Raw genomic sequence first — 18,326 nt, 5'->3', positions numbered from 1 at the left:
CTTAAGGAGGTCACATGTGGTGCAATGGGAGTTCACAAATCCCCATCCTTGTTAGACTCGTTAGATAAATCTGAGTCATAATCTACAAGTTGCTAGTTTCCCTTTTAGGGTTCCAGATTTGAACTCTGGGAAGGTAAACAATGATCCAAAGAATTTAGCATAAAGATCAAAGTTTCCTTCTTATGTCTGTGAAGACATTTCCTTGTGACTCATCAGGAAATATCTGAATCATTGTCAACAAGTTGCTGATCTGCACCTATGTCAGATCCACTATCCGCAGATGCATCCAGGTTTATTAGTCCTGGGGAGGTAGACACTGACCACTGACATATGGCTATTGGATCAGTATCCTCTCCTAACACCTGTAAAGGCAATTGGTCCATTAAAGAAGCTTGAACAATCGAATATGACCGTAAAATGGTCGAAACTCTTGTTTTCGTCAACTCTTCTTTTGTGTGTGAAACCTTTCCTTGTGCATCAAGAATTATTTATGTTTAAGGTGGTGACACTACATCGGATGCCTTGGTCGACAAGCGAATTTCAATAGACGCACCCTGTTGAGAGGATGAATCTGGTAACTGTTTTGGTGCCTTTTCAGCCATTACATCTTTTTGAGAAGATGTATGGGAGCTAGCAGTTGGCTCAGTTTTGATATATTTCAACTTTATAGGAGACAGAGCTGCTGGGTTGACTTCAGAACCTTCCTTATGTGGTGCACTAAGGCACTTTCTCCCTCACGCTCCGTCATACTTCATTTTAGGGGTAAGAGAGTGTTGGTTGGTTCTGTTTCTGTGTTTGTCTTTACAGTTTGGGATAGAAGTTGTGGGTTTTCAACCTCATGACTATTAAATGAAAGAATGCCATTGGAGGATGAACCTGTATCACAGAGGATATGGCAATATAGAGATAAAATGCACTTAAGATCTATAATGAATGAAAATTATGCATTTAATCTTTTGAGAGAAATGATGTACAATAGTGATTTCAAAAGATTTTAATGAAATAAGAAATCACCAATGTAGAAATAAGTTTGATTTTCTCCTAAAACTGTTTGAGTGCAGAAGTCTGTTTTTATGCCTAAAAAGATAAATGATTTGATAAGACACAGACTGATGACTTAGCGGTATTAAGAAGAGAAAGAAAGATTTTGTCTTTCAATATGAATGAGTTTTTGTAAAAGCATTGATCACTTAGGGTAAAGTCTAAGCAATTCTCATTCATATCAAAAGCTCCATAATCTATCTTTATAAGATCATTACCAACAACATTGTTTATTGATAAATAATCTTAATAAGACTGACTATGCTGCTAATTTCAAATTATAGTGAATCTTTCAGATATAGCAAAGCATATAAATCCACTAGAACTTAAAATCTCACAATTATCTGCAATAAAATATTAATAATATATCATTGTCTGATACTTGTCAAGTACTTTAGATACCAATAATTATGTTACATCCTATTTTAAATATTAAAATAAGATAACAATGAATTAAATACCAATTATCTATCAAAAAGACATCAACATTCAATTTTATATATCATACAACTGTTAACTCCTAACAACTGTAATATCTGAAACAATATTGGTTCGATAAATAAAGCAATATTAACCAACATTGACTTGTTTGCAATCTTAGAAAAATATTCTAAGTTCCATATACTTTGATCCATTGAGTATTGCATCTATTATCAAAGTGTTTAGGAATTTACAAATTAGCATAAAAATTATTCTAACTTGACAACATATGGTTACTTCTAATAAAGCAATCAAACATTTTAACCATAGTTGTACTTAGGAAAAATTTCTACACTTTTTATATTAGTATAAGTGATTGAAGATAAACATTGATTACTTAGAGGAGTTCTAAGTAATGTCAAAAATACTAATACTTCACAATTAGTTCATAGTTAAAATTTTAACTAAATATCATTAACTGATATAAGTCAAAAATTTACACACAACTAATCATGCTACAATCATATTCTGATTTCAGTGAATTCTTGAGATATAAGTAATGCTAAATTTACTAAAACCAAAATCTCATAATAAGCTTATAACACATAAGTTACAATCAATATACTAGATATCAATTGTTGATAGATTTAGTTATAATCAATCATACTGCTTATTTATTTTAAGTTAGTTTGAATTATGGAGCAAATAAAATCATTGAATTGCTTCAATTTCCATAATCCAAACTACCCAAAATAAATACTAAATAAATAAATACTAAATATCTATGAGTTATATACTAGCACTTAAATATTTATAATTTTAGAAATACTTTCTAAGCATATAAAATATTGAGAGTTTTATACACATAACTTAGAAAATACTTCAACTTTTAATATCAGTGATTTTAGAAATAAGCATTGATTACTTAGAACAAAAATTCTAAATAATATCACTAATACTAAAAGTATCATAATTATTCATACATGATACAAATAACTATGCTGCATATTATTTTAATACAATTCAAATTATGAGACTGATATGGAATGGAATTGTCTACAGTCATAATTTAAATCAATTAAAATAGTATTCAAACTTAATGTTGTACTACTTAACTACCACAAATGTATATGACATTGTAATCATGATAATCAAGATAGTAGTACTAAGTACGAGGTACTGGATTACTGATAAATTCATAAGTCCTTTAAATATTAAAGATCTAATACTTGTGAACTTATATGAAGAAATTCTTACAGATGGGATTTCCAACTAATATGCAATGAATGATATCCCACATTTACAAACCAGTCTTGAAAAATTAACTTTATCAAGTGATTTAATAAATGTTTATGTCAGTATCTCTTTGACTAAAAGACATGCTCTCTAAATAAATGATACCTGGTGTCAAAGTACCTTGTCATAGAGTGTTCCACAGAGTTGCTGGAGTTGAAGTTATTTCTTATCGTAACAAGAAATCAATCTTCTTCCACGAAGTTGACAGCTTCCTGAGATGATTCTCCTGTCACTTAAGTTGATAGCTTCAGAGATGCTTCTCCTGTCTTTCTTAAAACCTGCATAATCTATATCTATATATCCAAACATGTTACACACAATATCTTTAGGGTACTTTACTCCAAGAGTTGGTAGTCCCTTAAGATATCTAATAATCTTGTTAATATTTATAAGATTGGATTCTCTATGATCCACTTGGAACCTTGCACATTGGCATCTTGAGAACATTACATGTTGTCTATTAGCATTTGAGTAAAAGAGTGAGCTCTTCATACCTCTATAGCTTGTGATAATTACCTGAGTTGCATTGATCAAGCTTTAGTGGTTTCTGTTGGTAAGTAGTCTTGGCATGTTCGGAATCTTCCAAAATTTTACATCTTCAGAAGATCCTTACACTTTCTTGTATTGCCATCATCCTTTTGGTTTACTTGTGCTCCTAAAAGAATTGTTCTTTTGGCTTGCTTGAGCTCCTAAAAGAATTATCCTAATGGCTTGCTTGAAGTAATTCCAAAAAGAATTGTAACCTTTCCAACATGCTCCTCCATACCTACTCTGCAATAACTTGGCAAATAATCTTGCACAAGTCTTTGTTAGTAGACCAACATATAACATTATCATTATATCACTGCACATAACAAATAATATGTTTGTGCCTAGTGATAAAAGAGATATTAATATGACGACTCTACTAGTTCATATTAAACTGTAACTTCCGTTAGAGTGCCATACCATGTCCTTGACGATTTCTTGAGTAATAAACTAGTTCATACCAGCCTGAAGTGAGATTGTGAAGAAGAGATATGCATAATCCAATAGATCTGCTACTGCAAAGTTCATGAACTGTTGTGCATTGACTTCCTCTTTTGACTCACCAACCAGGAGTGCACTTGTACACATCTACTAGAGTCCAATTCCAAGTGTAATGTGTATCAGGTGCCTGATATGTCGTAATATCCTCAAGTCTCGTCACTGGTGCTTTCTGTCAGATACTGCTTCCAGATAATAACCTAGAATCCAGTTTGGCCTTGTCCCTCGTAACAACGCCATTATCATCCAGTTTTGACTTCTGGTTATCCTTCCACCAATTACAATATTGTAATTTGGTTTGAATACCAGCTTCCCTACAATCTGCTTGCTGACTGATTGAGTTCATCTTGATTTTCAATCACCCAATCAATCCGGATCTATTAGAGATTCTGTAACTTTCTTAGTTTCTTTCTTAGATAGAAAACTAGAGAGATACTCATTCATACTCAGTAGCCCTACTAATCATTACTCTACTATCTGAATCACTCAAGAACTAGACTCTGGGAATAATATTGACATTAAACCCTTTGTCTCAGCAGATATGTTCTTTACAGTCCTCTGATTTTCAATATAGTGTTGTGTCTGACTAGTTGATCCTTCTATTGCTCCCCCTAAGCTGTTGCTGGGATTACCTGAAAATCCTTACCCTTGCTGACTGGCTTCATTGAAATAATGAGTTGTGTTATACACTACCATTCCACTGCTTAGATATGAATCATTAATACCATTAATTTTCTCCTGTAACAGCTTGGAGCATTGAGTTGTTGAACTGTGCACTTAGACTGTCAATCATCTTCTGTTGATCAACCACAAATGCCCTGTAGGTTGTAGACTCCACTGAGTAGCCATGGAAAATATGCTAACTGTAGAACATTCTCTCCAAACACTTTGAGGTTATCCAGTGTTTGCTTCTATTGGCCATTAACTCATTTTTGGTCTTCATGTATACAACCTGATCAAAGCCTGATCTTACTTGTAGCAACCTGTATTGACTACTCCAGCCCTTTGGTATTTAGAAGATCTTGATTAGCTTGATATTTCCCTTGTAGATTTAATCAAGTTCCGGTTCTTCCTTTGTACCACTCCATTCTGACACGGAGCTCCCAGTGCTGAATATATCTCTACAGTTGCTTCCAGTTTGATCTCCTGATATGATCAATCACCATCTGTGATGTCTTGTCTTGAGAATGCATGAACAATAACTTTGTTTCACAAGAGTAGTCAACCACCATCACTAAGGTATATCTTTACTTGATGTGATATTGTCTTTGACTTCTCTTTCCGATATGCCTCACATTTACCATCTTCTGAATTCAAGATGAGGCAGTCTTCTCACTAACCCCTTTTCATAAAAGAGTTCCTTGAGTTGATGTTCAAGGGTGAGAGCTTCCAATGCCATAGCTAAACTTCTGTCAGATGAAGCTTTATAGTAGAAACCATTGACTTCACCTTTCCTGAGATTCCAGTCTAGCCATGAGCATATCCTTTCCTTACTCTAAGAAGAGCAAGCTTCTCAATCTTCCTGCTTCAAATGAGACACTAATCCTTCATTGAATTGACATTTTAATCCTTTGATGCAGAACTCTTTGATAAGAGGATTTGTGCCTTGATTCTCCAGCAAGGAAGTTGCTTCAATTGTTATCAGTGACTCCAATATTAGTTGTTATCAGTATAGCAATTATTGAGTCCATGATGACATCCCTTTTCTCCATAGCTTGTCCCGTAATGAAAACCTTTGCCATCATCTCCAAAGATTATTGACGGAATAGCTTTTGTTGATCACATTTGATTGTGAGGCTCTTTCTTTGATCATATGCCTTGAGTATGAATTACCAAGAATACATATGAATCAATTGAGATGTTATGTCCTGCACTCACAAATGAATTAACAGTTCTTGGTACCCAACTTATCAGTTTAGGTCCAGTTGGATTAGAGATTTTATTATAAACAGATATAACAACAGCTGCTACCTTATCATGCTAATTCTTATCCTTGACTAACCATTTTTTCCATTTTAATACCCTTGACATATTGTCTCTAGGCTAGGGGAAAATTGGTTCCAACCTTACATAAGGAGGACTAGCAGTCTTTGCCCTATAGTAATCCTAAACATGCTTTTTCTATAATTAATGCAAGTACTAAGAGATGCATTCATGGCATATAAATAAACAAGCATTATATTAGGAATACATGGCATTCATTCAGAAACATTACACATAAGAATTAAGCAAGACATGCATGATATGGAATAAACAGAATTAACAAATGAATTACTAATTCTATCTAGTCCAATCATATTGATGTTTCTCAATCCAATTATTAATTAATACATCTTAACAAACAATTCAGATCAAATGAATAAATCACAATGTAATATTATACAGAGAGTAAGCATTAACAAAGGTCTTATATGCTGGAAAACATATATCTCACTAAAGCAATTAATCATGTTCAACAAATATTCAAACACATATTTAAGATCATCTAAAGTAGCATGCACAAGTTATACATCAATCCTAGTTACCAGAATATAATCTAGTGAACTAGTTCAGCATTATCTATGTGTGATGTTATCATTATTGTGCGAGTGTTAAACATTTAAACACTAAGATCTTATCATGCATTGAATATTGAGAACATGATATTGCAGTGGTTCAAGAAATTGAAACATGAGATATGTGAGTTGGACCATCTTCAGAGATTACTATAAAAGCAAGATATTCATGATTCTCGTCATCTGATCCATCCCAACTCTTTCCCGTGTACTATAAGTTTTGACTGGCCGCTTCCCTAAGAATGTTGGGTTTCGAGGCATAAAACGCAGCGGATAAATGTAAATAAAACAAAAATTTCGAAACCCAAGAACAGGATCCATGTATAATTGTGGACAGATTATGGAGATAACGAATCATACCTTTCAAGAGCTTAACTTTCACAAACTCAACGGAGATCCTAGCTATCACGCTTTGTGTCTACCTCTCGGAGAAACACCTCTATGGTATCCACACGAGCACCTCCAAGAACGTCTCATGAACTTGACTACAGAATGGATGTACTAGCCTCCTTCTTGACGATCTGAATTGCCTCTGCCTATCTTTGCTGCTAGGGTTTTCTCCAAAACGTTACCTACCTCTTAACCTATCATTATCTATTTATAATGACTGATTAAAAGGCCCATAACAGCAAAGCCCAACCCTAGTAGGTATAGGATTAAATAATAAAAACTAATTTCTATTATTTAATTAATAACTAAGTCATACTTAATTATTATGGGCAAAAACATTCCTTTTAATTCAAATTTATATTATCTCAATTAAATCTTACTTAATTATAATAAAATTCAAATAATCATCAATTAATTTAAATCCACAATTTAAATTAACTATTCCATTAAGTGCTCTATTTGTGTGACCCTATAGGATATTATTTAATTGGCAATAATTTTATTATCTAATAAAATTATAAACAATAAGCGGTATCTAGTAATACATCATTGTTACCCAATTAAACAATAATTAAATCATGATTAGATAAAACCTTTCGTGATTAATGTTTTTCGTGTAATATAATCCCTTTAACCATACATATTATAGATTAAACTCGAGGCATGTATTTAGTCATCCTCTTCAACATTTAATCCGGGTTTACTTGATCCATGAGTAGACTATAAAGACAAATCATTATTTGAGCATGGCCATGCTTTTTATAATCTCACTCAATCAAGAGGCCAATAATATCTCTCCTAGTTATAGGAGGGTTAAATCCTTTATCTATCATTCATATTTCTCATACGACTCATGATATACCCGATGTCCACTTTTATCATCACCCGATTATGAGTAACTTTTAATGTAGTCAAAGTATATTAATCCTCGTATAGAAATATAATGATTTCAAGTCAAAGGATCGTTACACCATTATCACTGTGAGTCTTTCTTATGACTTTATTAAACATGAAGAATCTCATTGTGGGTCTGTCCAGTACCATGTTCTCTCACATGTACCTATGTATTGACTTTAGTATCCCCATACTTATAACCAATGAGATGTGGTTATCTTGTCAAATAACATACTAGTCTATCTATGTATTATTATTGTCCTATATAATAATACTCGACTAGGGACCTTGAAGAATATGATATATTATATAATCTCAAGTTCAAGTCATGTACTTAAACTATACAATGTGTATCATGATTCTAAGGACATTTATTATGCAAACAAAATATCGCAGTAATTAAGGTCATAATAAATACATTTATTGAATGATCAACTGACATAAAGATATAAAAGAATAATGTATTGCCTCTAGGGCACCTACACTAACAATCTCCCACTTGCACTAGAGCCAATCACCCATATATCTAATACCCATGGAACTAGTGTGACCATCGTGCTTCTGCTGTGACAAGCCTTTGGTCAGTGGGTCTGCAATGTTATCATTTGTGTGCACTTTACATATGTGTATATCACCCCTTTCATTAATCTCTCGAATAAGGTGAAATCTCCTGAGTATATGTTTGGCCCGGGAGTGTGATCTATGTTCTTTAGCCTGTGCAGTGGCTCCATTATTATCGCAGTATAGATCAATGGGATCTGCGATCAATGGAACCACTCCCAAATCAGAAATGAACTTTCGAATCCAAACGGCCTCCTTAGCTGCTTCACAAGCTGCAATGTACTCAGCCTCCATTGTAGAATCAACTACTATTTCTTGCTTTGAACTCTTCCAGCTTACAGCACCTCCATTTAGACAAAACACAAAACCAGACTGTGATACAGTATCATCTCTGTCTGTTTGGAAACTTGCATTGGTGTAACCTTTTACAACGAGTTTCTCTTCTCCTCCATACACCAAGAATGAATCTTTAGTTCTTTTCAAGTACTTAAGAATATTCTTGACTGCCGTCCAGTGACCTTCACCTGGATTAGACTGGGCGAGTACATACCATTGCATACATGATAGATCCAATTGCTGAAGCATATGGAACTTTATTCATGTGGTCCTTCTCATCCAATTATTTCGGATACTGGTCCTTAGAGTTCGTTATCCCTCAAGACACGGGGACATATCCCCTTTTTGCATTTTGCATTCCAAAACGATGCAAAACCTTATCAATGTATGTGCTCTGACTTAGACCGATCATCCTTCTAGATCTTTCTCTATAGATCCTCATTCCTAGAATGTAGGATGCCTCTCCTAAGTCTTTAATGGAGAAATTGCTCCCTAACCAAGTCTTAACAGCCTTTAGAGAAGGTATGTCATTCCCCATTAGTAGTATATCATCAACATATAGTACTATGAATTCCACATAGCTCCCACTAACCTTCTTGTAAACACACGGTTCATCTTCATTTTGGACAAAGCCATACTCTGTGACTATTTCATCAAAACGGATATTCCATCTCCTAGAGGATTGCTTCAATCCATAAATGGATCGACGCAATTTACACACCTTGCCAGCATTCCTTGGATCGACAAAACCCTCAGGTTGTGTCATGTACACATCCTCTTCAAGGCTTCCATTAAGGAAGGCTATTTTGACATCCATTTGCCAGATTTCATAATCATGGAATGCTGCAATGTAAAGTAAAATCCTTATAGACTTGACCATAGCCACTGGTGAGAAAGTTTCATCATAGTCAATACCATGAATTTGTTTGAAACCTTTTGCAACCAGCCTAGCTTTATAGGTCTGAACATTTCCATCCATGTCTTTTTTCTTCTTAAAAACCTATTTGCACCCTATGGTTTTTACCCCTTCAGGTGAATCAACCAAAGTCCATACTTGGTTTTCGTACATGGAATCTATCTCGGATTTTATGGCTTCAAGCCATCTCTTAGAGTCTGGACTGTTCATAGCATCTTGGTATGTGAGAGGCTCATCTTCATCTATGAGCATCAAATCACCACACTGAGTCAAGAGAAATCCATACCTCTCTAGCTCATAGCGAATTCTACCAGGTCTACGAACAACCTGTGTTTGTTGAGCATTATCATTATTCTGCTCTTGTTCCACTTCAAGTTTAATGCTATTTTGTGGTTCTCGATCTTCATCGAGATCTATAGTTCTCCCACTGTTTCTATTGGAAACAAAATCTCTTTCCATAAAGACAGCATCTCGAGAAATAAACACTTTCTGCTCAGAAGGACTATAAAAATAATATGCCTTTGTTTCATTAGGGTATCCCACAAAAATGCACTCTTCGAATTTAGGTCCAAGCTTGTCAGATTCTTGACGTTTCACAAACGCCTTACATCCCCAAACTTTCATAAAGTTCATGCCTGACCGTTTCTCCTTCCATATCTCATATGGAGTCTTTTGAACCTTCTTAGTAGGAACACGGTTAAGTGTGAAAGCCGTTGTTTCTAGAGCGTAACCCCAGAAACTTATTGGAAGATCTGCATGACTCATCATCGATCGCACCATGTCCAACAAGGTGCGATTTCTCCTCTCTGAAACTCCATTCCATTGAGGTGTTCCTGGCGGAGTGAGTTGTGATACAATACCACACTCTTTCAGATACTCTCTAAATTCGGTGCTTAAGTATTCACCCCCACGATCGGATCGTAAGATCTTAATACTTGCATCTCTGCCAATTTGCTTCTCTACTTCAACCGTGTATTCTTTAAATTTTTTAAAAGAATCGAATTTGTTCTTCATAAGATATACATATCCATATCTACTGAAATCATCAGTAAATGTTATGAAGTAGTAGTAGCCTCCTCTAGCCATCACACGCATTGGGCCACATACTTCACTATGTATTAGCTCCAGACGTTTAGTGGCCCTTTGACCCTTAACAGTGAAAGAGGCTTTAGTCATCTTACCAAGCAAATAAGATTCGCATTCTTGGTATGATTCAAAATCAAACTTATCCAAGTATCCATCCTTATGTAATTTGGATATGCGTTTCTCATTTATGTGGCCTAGACGACAATGCCATAGGTATGTTTGATTTGAGTCATTCATTTTAAGTCGTTTATTTTCTATATTACAGACAAAAGTATCTAAATCAAGAACATATAAACCATTAAATAAATGCGCAACACCATAGGTTAAATCATTCAAAGCAAAAGAGCAACTGTTGTTCTTTATTGTAAACGAAAAACCTTTCTTGTCGAAACAAGAAACATAAATAATGTTTCTGCAAATCACAGGCACGTAAAAACAGTCTTCTAGTTCTACAACAAGCCCATAGGGCACAGATAAATAATAAGTCCCTACAGCTAAAGCAGCAACTTCTCCATTGCCTAGTCTTAGGTCCACTTCTCCCTTAGCCAAAGTCCTACATCTCTGCAAGCCCTACACATTTATACAAATGTGAGACGCACATCCAGTATCAAATACCCAAGATGTAGAAATAGACAAATTGACTTCTATAACATAAATACCTGATCCAGAAATCTGAACTGCTTTCATTTTCTTTAGATCCTCCAAGTAAATTGGATAGTTTCTCTTCCAGTGACCAGCTTTCTTACAGTAGTGACATTCACCCTTGGCCACACCACCTTTAGGCTTTAAAGCCTGTGTGGGACCTAACTTTGGCTTGGGTATAGAATCAGATCCAATCTTCTTCTTACCCTTCCACTTGCCCTTCCCTTTGACCTTACCTTTGTTACCCACCATCAGTATGGGAGCAGGTTCAGCTGTCTTCATGTTGGTCTCATATGTTCTCAACATATGCAATAATTCAGTAGGTGTTTTGTCAAATTCATTCATATTGTAGTTCACAACAAACTGAGTGAATTTGTTGTTCAAAGAATTCATGATTAGGTCAATACCAGTTTCCGGACCAATCGGGAAACCCAAAGTTTCAAGGTACTCAATGTACCCAATCATCTTCTAAACATGTGGGCCAACTGGTTCACTTGCCCCTTTTTTGCAATTAAAAAGTGACTTACTCATGTTGAACCTTTCTTTACGAGTTTGGCTTGCAAACATGTTTTGCAAGTGCTCATTGATAGTAAATGCATCTATATGAACATGCTATCTTTGAAGCTCAGCACTCATAGTTGCCAACATAAGACATGCAACATCATTTGCATCATTCTCATCCCTTGTGCGTGCTGCTCGTTCATCAACAGTAGCACCCTCAGGAAGGGGCCCTGGAGGAGGAATATCAATGACATGAAGCTTGCGCTCCTGCCTGAGGACAATCCTCAAATTCCTCTGCCATTCTAGGAAGTTGTTTCCTCCTGTCAGCTTGTCCTTCTCAAGGACTGAAGGTACGGATAATGTGTTTGTGTTGTTTGCCATTACTCAGTATCTACAATAATAAAAGCGCAAAATAAACATTAGATTGTCTGAGTTAAAATTTTATGTTCATAAGATTATGATATATTCATAATATATCTCCCACTATTTTTATCAAATTAATAGCCCTAACTATTAATTCGGAAAGTATATCCCATAAATCTTTCTAGTGAGCCAAGATCCATATTTCATCATGTCCTAAGTCAACCACTGGTAATCCTTAAAACATGATTATTTAGGTAGACAACAATTGTCAATTATATCATATATAATTCTTGGATAATTTGGTGAACAACAATTGATCTTATCTATCTAATAGATTTTTAACCAAACTCTATGCTTCTAAGTTCATAATAGTTGAATATAACCGTTTATATTCACCTTATTATGATGACTCAGTTAAGTTAGACCCAATGATACAACGTCCGAATATAACCTTTTATATTCGTCGCATTGCACCACGATAGATAGGAGTCCCCTGCCACTGACAGCCCTTCCCCTTATCGATCTAGGATTTAATGAGTGTTCATTCATTGGAAAACATCTAATTAAAACTTAATATTTTTACTTAGGGATTTTAATTTAGAACGATTATGATCCCATCATAAAGAGATTCCCAATTTTTCCTTGAATAAAATACTTCAAATCAATACTCGTCAATGGGTTTGATTTCCAGGTAGTGGAGGAGTCACATTGGTCTCGCTTAAACCCCACAACCTTACAAGTTCTATGAACCCGTTGTTGACAAAATCGCCCCATGTCAGAAATAAAGAAAATTCATATTTTATTCCTTGTTTTATAAACACGAGAATCTCATGATCGTTTGTTAATTTTAAATCTTGAGTCGTTACAGATTTTATCTTGTTTAAAGGCGGCATGGGTGATGTATCTAATACATACATGCATCATTAATCTAATTAAAACATGCATTTTCTACTCTACACATACTATTTATACATCATATGAAAAGTGCGTAAAGTAAACGTGCAATAGTTATGGCCCAATCCTATATGATCTTTTCAGGCTAATGAAAAGATCAAGGTCAATCTATGGTGTAAAAAATAACTATTACATATGTCTTCTCTATTGCTTCCATTATCTCCTTGGCCTCCATAGGATGCCTCCTTGTTCCCTTGTCCTTCTTGGATGTTACATTAAGAATTATACTAATGAACTTACAAAAGAACTCGAGTTACATTCGAGATAAAACAACTACTAATAGAAAATGACATGCAAGTCATATTTATTACAAACCAAAAGATTAAACCATTATAACTAAGGTCTTAAGGCCATAACTATGCACCATGCTCAAGTAACCATTAAAGAACATGATAGATCATACAAAGATGACATACTATTTATCACTTATCATGATCCAATCAAGAATAATAAATAAGTAAAGCATATGTCATAAGCACAAATTAAAACGAAACCCTAAACCGCGGATCGACCTCCGCGGTGAGGTCGCTGTATTTTTACAAGTATGCATGTGTGATGAGTCTGCCATGATAACAGTTATGTTATATGAGTCTGCCATGATAACAGTTATGTTATATGAATGATATGATGAATATGTTAATGATCTATATGATGATACTAGTATGTTTAAGATCTGTCATAACTTATATGTATGCGATCTCTTATAATATGTATACTGATACATGTTTTTGGTAACTGGGATATGGGTCATGTGTATACTGATACATGCTTCTGGAATAGTATTCTGATAAATGTTTTGCTAGTATTCTGATACTTGATTTTGCAAAAATTTCCGCCATCGGGGGGCTCGCTGCCCCCCCCGAACCCCAACAAAGAAAACATTCCACCTTTGTCTCAACTCTTCAAATGAATCCCTACTCATCCTTGTTTGTCAAGCTTCTTGTTCTGTTGTAGTAAAACCCCTGATAGTTACTTGACACATATGTCTTGTCATAACTGTAGCTATCAAATCTTGTATCTATTCTAACCTTAGTCTGTAACCACCTCTTGAACTGAATCTGCAAGAATCTCTGTTTCGGAATAGATAGGCTTAATCCTTGGATATAACTTATGTACTCATTATGAATCTGATCCGACTAAACTTCCCTGACAAGTGAAACACTGGCCTGACGTCCAGTCCCTCAAGTACTTCTACCTGAGATTCCTTTGATTCAGCTATCAGTAACTCTTATGTTCTGTCCTGAGGTTCCAAATATACTTCATGTAACTGAGATGTTTGTTTGTCCCCACTATTCTCTCTGACCTCCACAATTCCTGCCTGTATGATCTCATTGATTCCCGGATAAATATAGCGTTGGTATAAACCACTGTGTGACTGTATAATCTAGAATCATAGAGTTGTCTTAAAATCTCCGAGAAAACATTACCTGTAGAAATTTCATTCAATTCCTGCATCTCAAAACCCAGTGGTATCCTATGGAGTAAGCCTTTGAGGAAGTTCCACAATTTTCATCTGTAGGGCTTGAAATCATTTTCATTGGAATAAGAAAACCATTATCTTCACTTTCCGTATTCGGGAATTTTCCGTCTGAATAGCACATGATCTTCGTTTTCTTTGAAGGATTAAAATCCATTTTAAAAGCCCGGAGGAATTCTGAGTCTACCTATACTTGAGTGCCCTTAATTTAATATTTAAGAAAAATTTAAATTTCCAATATTTTTAATTTTCTTAGAAACTAAATTAATCAAAAATCTAATTTTCAAGAATATCGAATTTTCTTAAAAATTAAATAAAATGTAAATTATTATTTAAGAAAAGTTTAAATTTAAGAATTTTAAATATTTATGGAAAAATAAATTAATCAAAAATAATTATTTCAAGGGTTATAGAATTGTTAATTGCACAACTTCTTTGTGGCGACATACTGTATTCCTGTGCGCCGTTTTTCGCGCCGACTTTGCCTTGATTCAATTCATGTCATGCGACTCCAGTTGTATGGCGACGTAGAATGCAAATAGGATGTGGCGATGAGTAAACTGTGCCAGGAGTGTACACGTATTAGAATTTTCTATTTGTATGGCGACTACATTTGTGCAACTTATTGTATGTGGTGACAAGTCAAAGCATTCCTGCACATGTGTTACTGTGTCGCGAAAACACAACTACGACTTGGTAACCGCGCGTGTGAATCAAACAGATGGTTTCCTGGCAGTTCCGCACGTGTAATGCACTTCCAGGAGAAATTCTGTTTTCCCCAAACAACATTTTGCTGCCAGTTTCCTTATGTTACTTTTTATTACTTTTGTTTTGACTTGCACAAACTAAACAAACCTGAAGCTGGAGAATTCAAGATATTGGAAGCTAATGAACCCGAGAAAGAAAGAAAAAAAATTTAAAAAATAATTTTTTTTTACAAAAATTTATTTAATAAAATAATTTAGTTAAATTTATAATATAAATTTATTTAAATTAAGTTCATATAATAAACTTATTTAAATTAAATTTATAAAATAAATTTACTAAATCAAATTTTAAAAATAAATTATATAAATGAAAAATTAATAAAATAAATTATTTTTTTAAGGATCCTGATTTGTGTATCAATTAGTCAGCTCTGATACAAATTGCCGGGTCCCGAATTATCGTAAAAGGGGGGGTTGAATACGATAATCACTGAATTAAAAATTCTTTCGAATCTTTAGCGGATAAAATATTTAGTGCCCGGTTAGTGGTTTCGTGTTCTTGAGAGGAATAGTGTTTGGAACGATAAAAGCAAAGAATACAAAATACACTACACCATAAAATGCCTACTGTAACACCAAAAAAATGTTGCATTAGGGGGTAAATATGTTGCTCTTGCCCCAATTTTAAGCTAAGATAACATTTTCTTAAAGATAGGTTTTTCCATGTTGCCTTAGGGGTCTAAGGTAACATCTTTGGTGCCTAAGGCAACATCGTGTTTTAACTTGTTTATATGTTGCCTTAGCTTGCTAATACAACAGAAAGAGAGATCAGTTGTAACTTATTTTTTATGTTACCTTAGAGTTTCAAAATGTTTTTAAAAAAGTGGGACCCACATATAGGACCACAGTTATTACGTGTATGGGTCCCATTTTTTTGTATTGTAACATTTTATAAAGCTAATGTAACACTTTGCTAATAAAAAAAATGAAAATTTGTTGTTGATATTTATGCAATCCCAAAAGCAAATTCATTAACCCAACGATCCATCCAACAATACCATTTCATAAAACCGATGTACAATTAAATGTACTATATCTAATACATCTCAAACTTCTTAATCTACTAAATACAAACATTACAAGTCTAATTTACGAGAATCGTAATTAACTCAACTAATCCGGCAGCTATCTTTAGCTATCTCCTTGAAGATCAGTCTACCAAGGCTCTTTTCCACTAATTGATGTATATTGGGACTGGGGATATTGATTGTCCAGAAAATGTAGTTGTTAACATCTGGACAAGGGCATTTACATAAGAAAGCCAATTCAATGGTGCCTGTGCCACAACAACCTCTGTTTTCTATTCTAAATCCTGCAAAGCATATCACTCAATAAGCATTCGAATTCACTCAACAACCTCATTTGAGACTCGCACACTAGACGATTTATGCAAAAACAAGTACATGTAATGTAAGTGACTGAAAATGCAGTTGTCTTAGTAAAACTGATTCTCCCTTTGATAAGTTATGGCCCAATATATCATCATAAAAATGATACGAAGGATAATCGTAAAACAAAATACAGTTGTTACTACCTTGCTGCAGCCAAAAAACCAAGAGCTATCATCATTTCCCAACCATTGATATTGAGGCTGCCAAAAGAGAAAACATTTATTTCTTAAAATTAAATGATGATGCCAAATTATTACAGTGGAATTGTGTATAAATATATACCAGATGGAAAGGGCATCAATGGCAACCTCTGCATTCTTCATGTTCCCTGTCAAAAGAATTAGTATCGTGTTGTACCACAGTTCGAGGCTGCGAAAGAAATCACATTTCTAAAATTAACACGCAGAGTTTGTGGAATAAAAAACAAGATCATTTTGTGGAATAAAATTTCAAGGTAATGTGTAATTTTATGAAGAAGGAAAAAGTTCTTGCGGACACCAGTTTATTACAACAATAACATTACCTGGTTTGCTTGATCATCTGTACAATTAGTAAATAAAACTGGAATAAGTTGAATAAGGGTGAATTAAACTTACCAGAGCCTAACACCTGATGACAAAAAAAGCTTGATAATAGGGCAGAGATCCTTGAAGGCCAGAATTGAAAATCCTTTCCATGTATCTGGGCACCATCCACCAAAAAGATAAACTAGTTGACCTATATTCGGAATCCAAATTGCCAAAATTGTAGAAATCATGGCACCGCCAAGTCCAAATTCATATTTCACTGTTAACGGCCACGAGAGAAAAACATGGATCGTTAGTGAAATTAAAGCCAAGTATGCGATTATCATATTCTTGCTCTGTGCTTGAAGGAACATCTGGCAGGTATAAGATACAACATAGGAAAATATCACAGGGATCAACCACAGTGAAATGGTTCCCGCCACTTTAGCAATGAAGCAAAGTTCACTCATGTTTAATTTCTTGTACAGTCAAATTATGTCAGTAGCATGACTCAGCTCCAGCTCATTAATCTTATAGTAACAAACCAAATTTACAATGTCAGCAGATAGTAGGTATATGCAGTTATTATATATTCTGGTCATGGAGTATACAACTAACAAAAATTAATATACAGTTATACACCAACTTGGTCAGGTAATGTACAAAAACTATAAGAGCAAGCAATAAATTTAAAATCTGAATAGAAATGAGTGAACTGCTGATGTCAGTTCAAACCTTGTGTAATGTAGCCAGCACCTCGTTACGCTTGTCCTTTCCAACCTAAAGTGAATGATTATCTCATTATTAGCATTAGAGGCTGTTGACATAAGATACGACATCTAGCACAATTCAACATTTTACAAAATAAATAGAGAGTAATAAAGGTCTAACCTGAACAAGTAAAAGATAATTAAAATTCTAAAAAAAACCTTGTAAAGAATTTAAATGAATCCCACTGGTTTTAAAGTTAATGTTTCTACAATGTCATAAATATAAGGTTCATATCATACTAAAGAAAAATAAATGTTAATGATAGATAATAGTGATCTATTAGTAATTGGATTAAATACCTGTCCAAGTATATATATACAACCCCGCGTATAATTCTGTGTTTTATTGTCCAGGGAATGAATTTCTAGTGGTTGTTGTGACTGTTGGGTTTGTAGCAGTGGAGGACCTTTATACAGGGTGATAATTGTTGGAC

General features: G+C 34.4%; 1 long non-coding RNA gene across 1 annotated transcript; it reads right to left on the bottom strand.

Moving 5' to 3' along the window:
* Nucleotides 1-16,204: 16,204 nt before the first annotated feature.
* On the bottom strand, nt 16,205-17,004 carry LOC141706016 (uncharacterized). Its single transcript, XR_012568575.1, has 3 exons — nt 16,899-17,004; nt 16,760-16,816; nt 16,205-16,537 (listed from the first exon to the last, which is right to left on the bottom strand). It is a non-coding gene; the product is annotated as an uncharacterized LOC141706016 (long non-coding RNA).
* Nucleotides 17,005-18,326: the final 1,322 nt, after the last annotated feature.

The sequence above is a fragment of the Apium graveolens genome, chromosome 2, assembly GCF_009905375.1.
Source record: "Apium graveolens cultivar Ventura chromosome 2, ASM990537v1, whole genome shotgun sequence".
NCBI classification, from domain to species: Eukaryota; Viridiplantae; Streptophyta; class Magnoliopsida; order Apiales; family Apiaceae; genus Apium; species Apium graveolens.
This window is presented reverse-complemented; position numbering and strand designations above follow the sequence as displayed.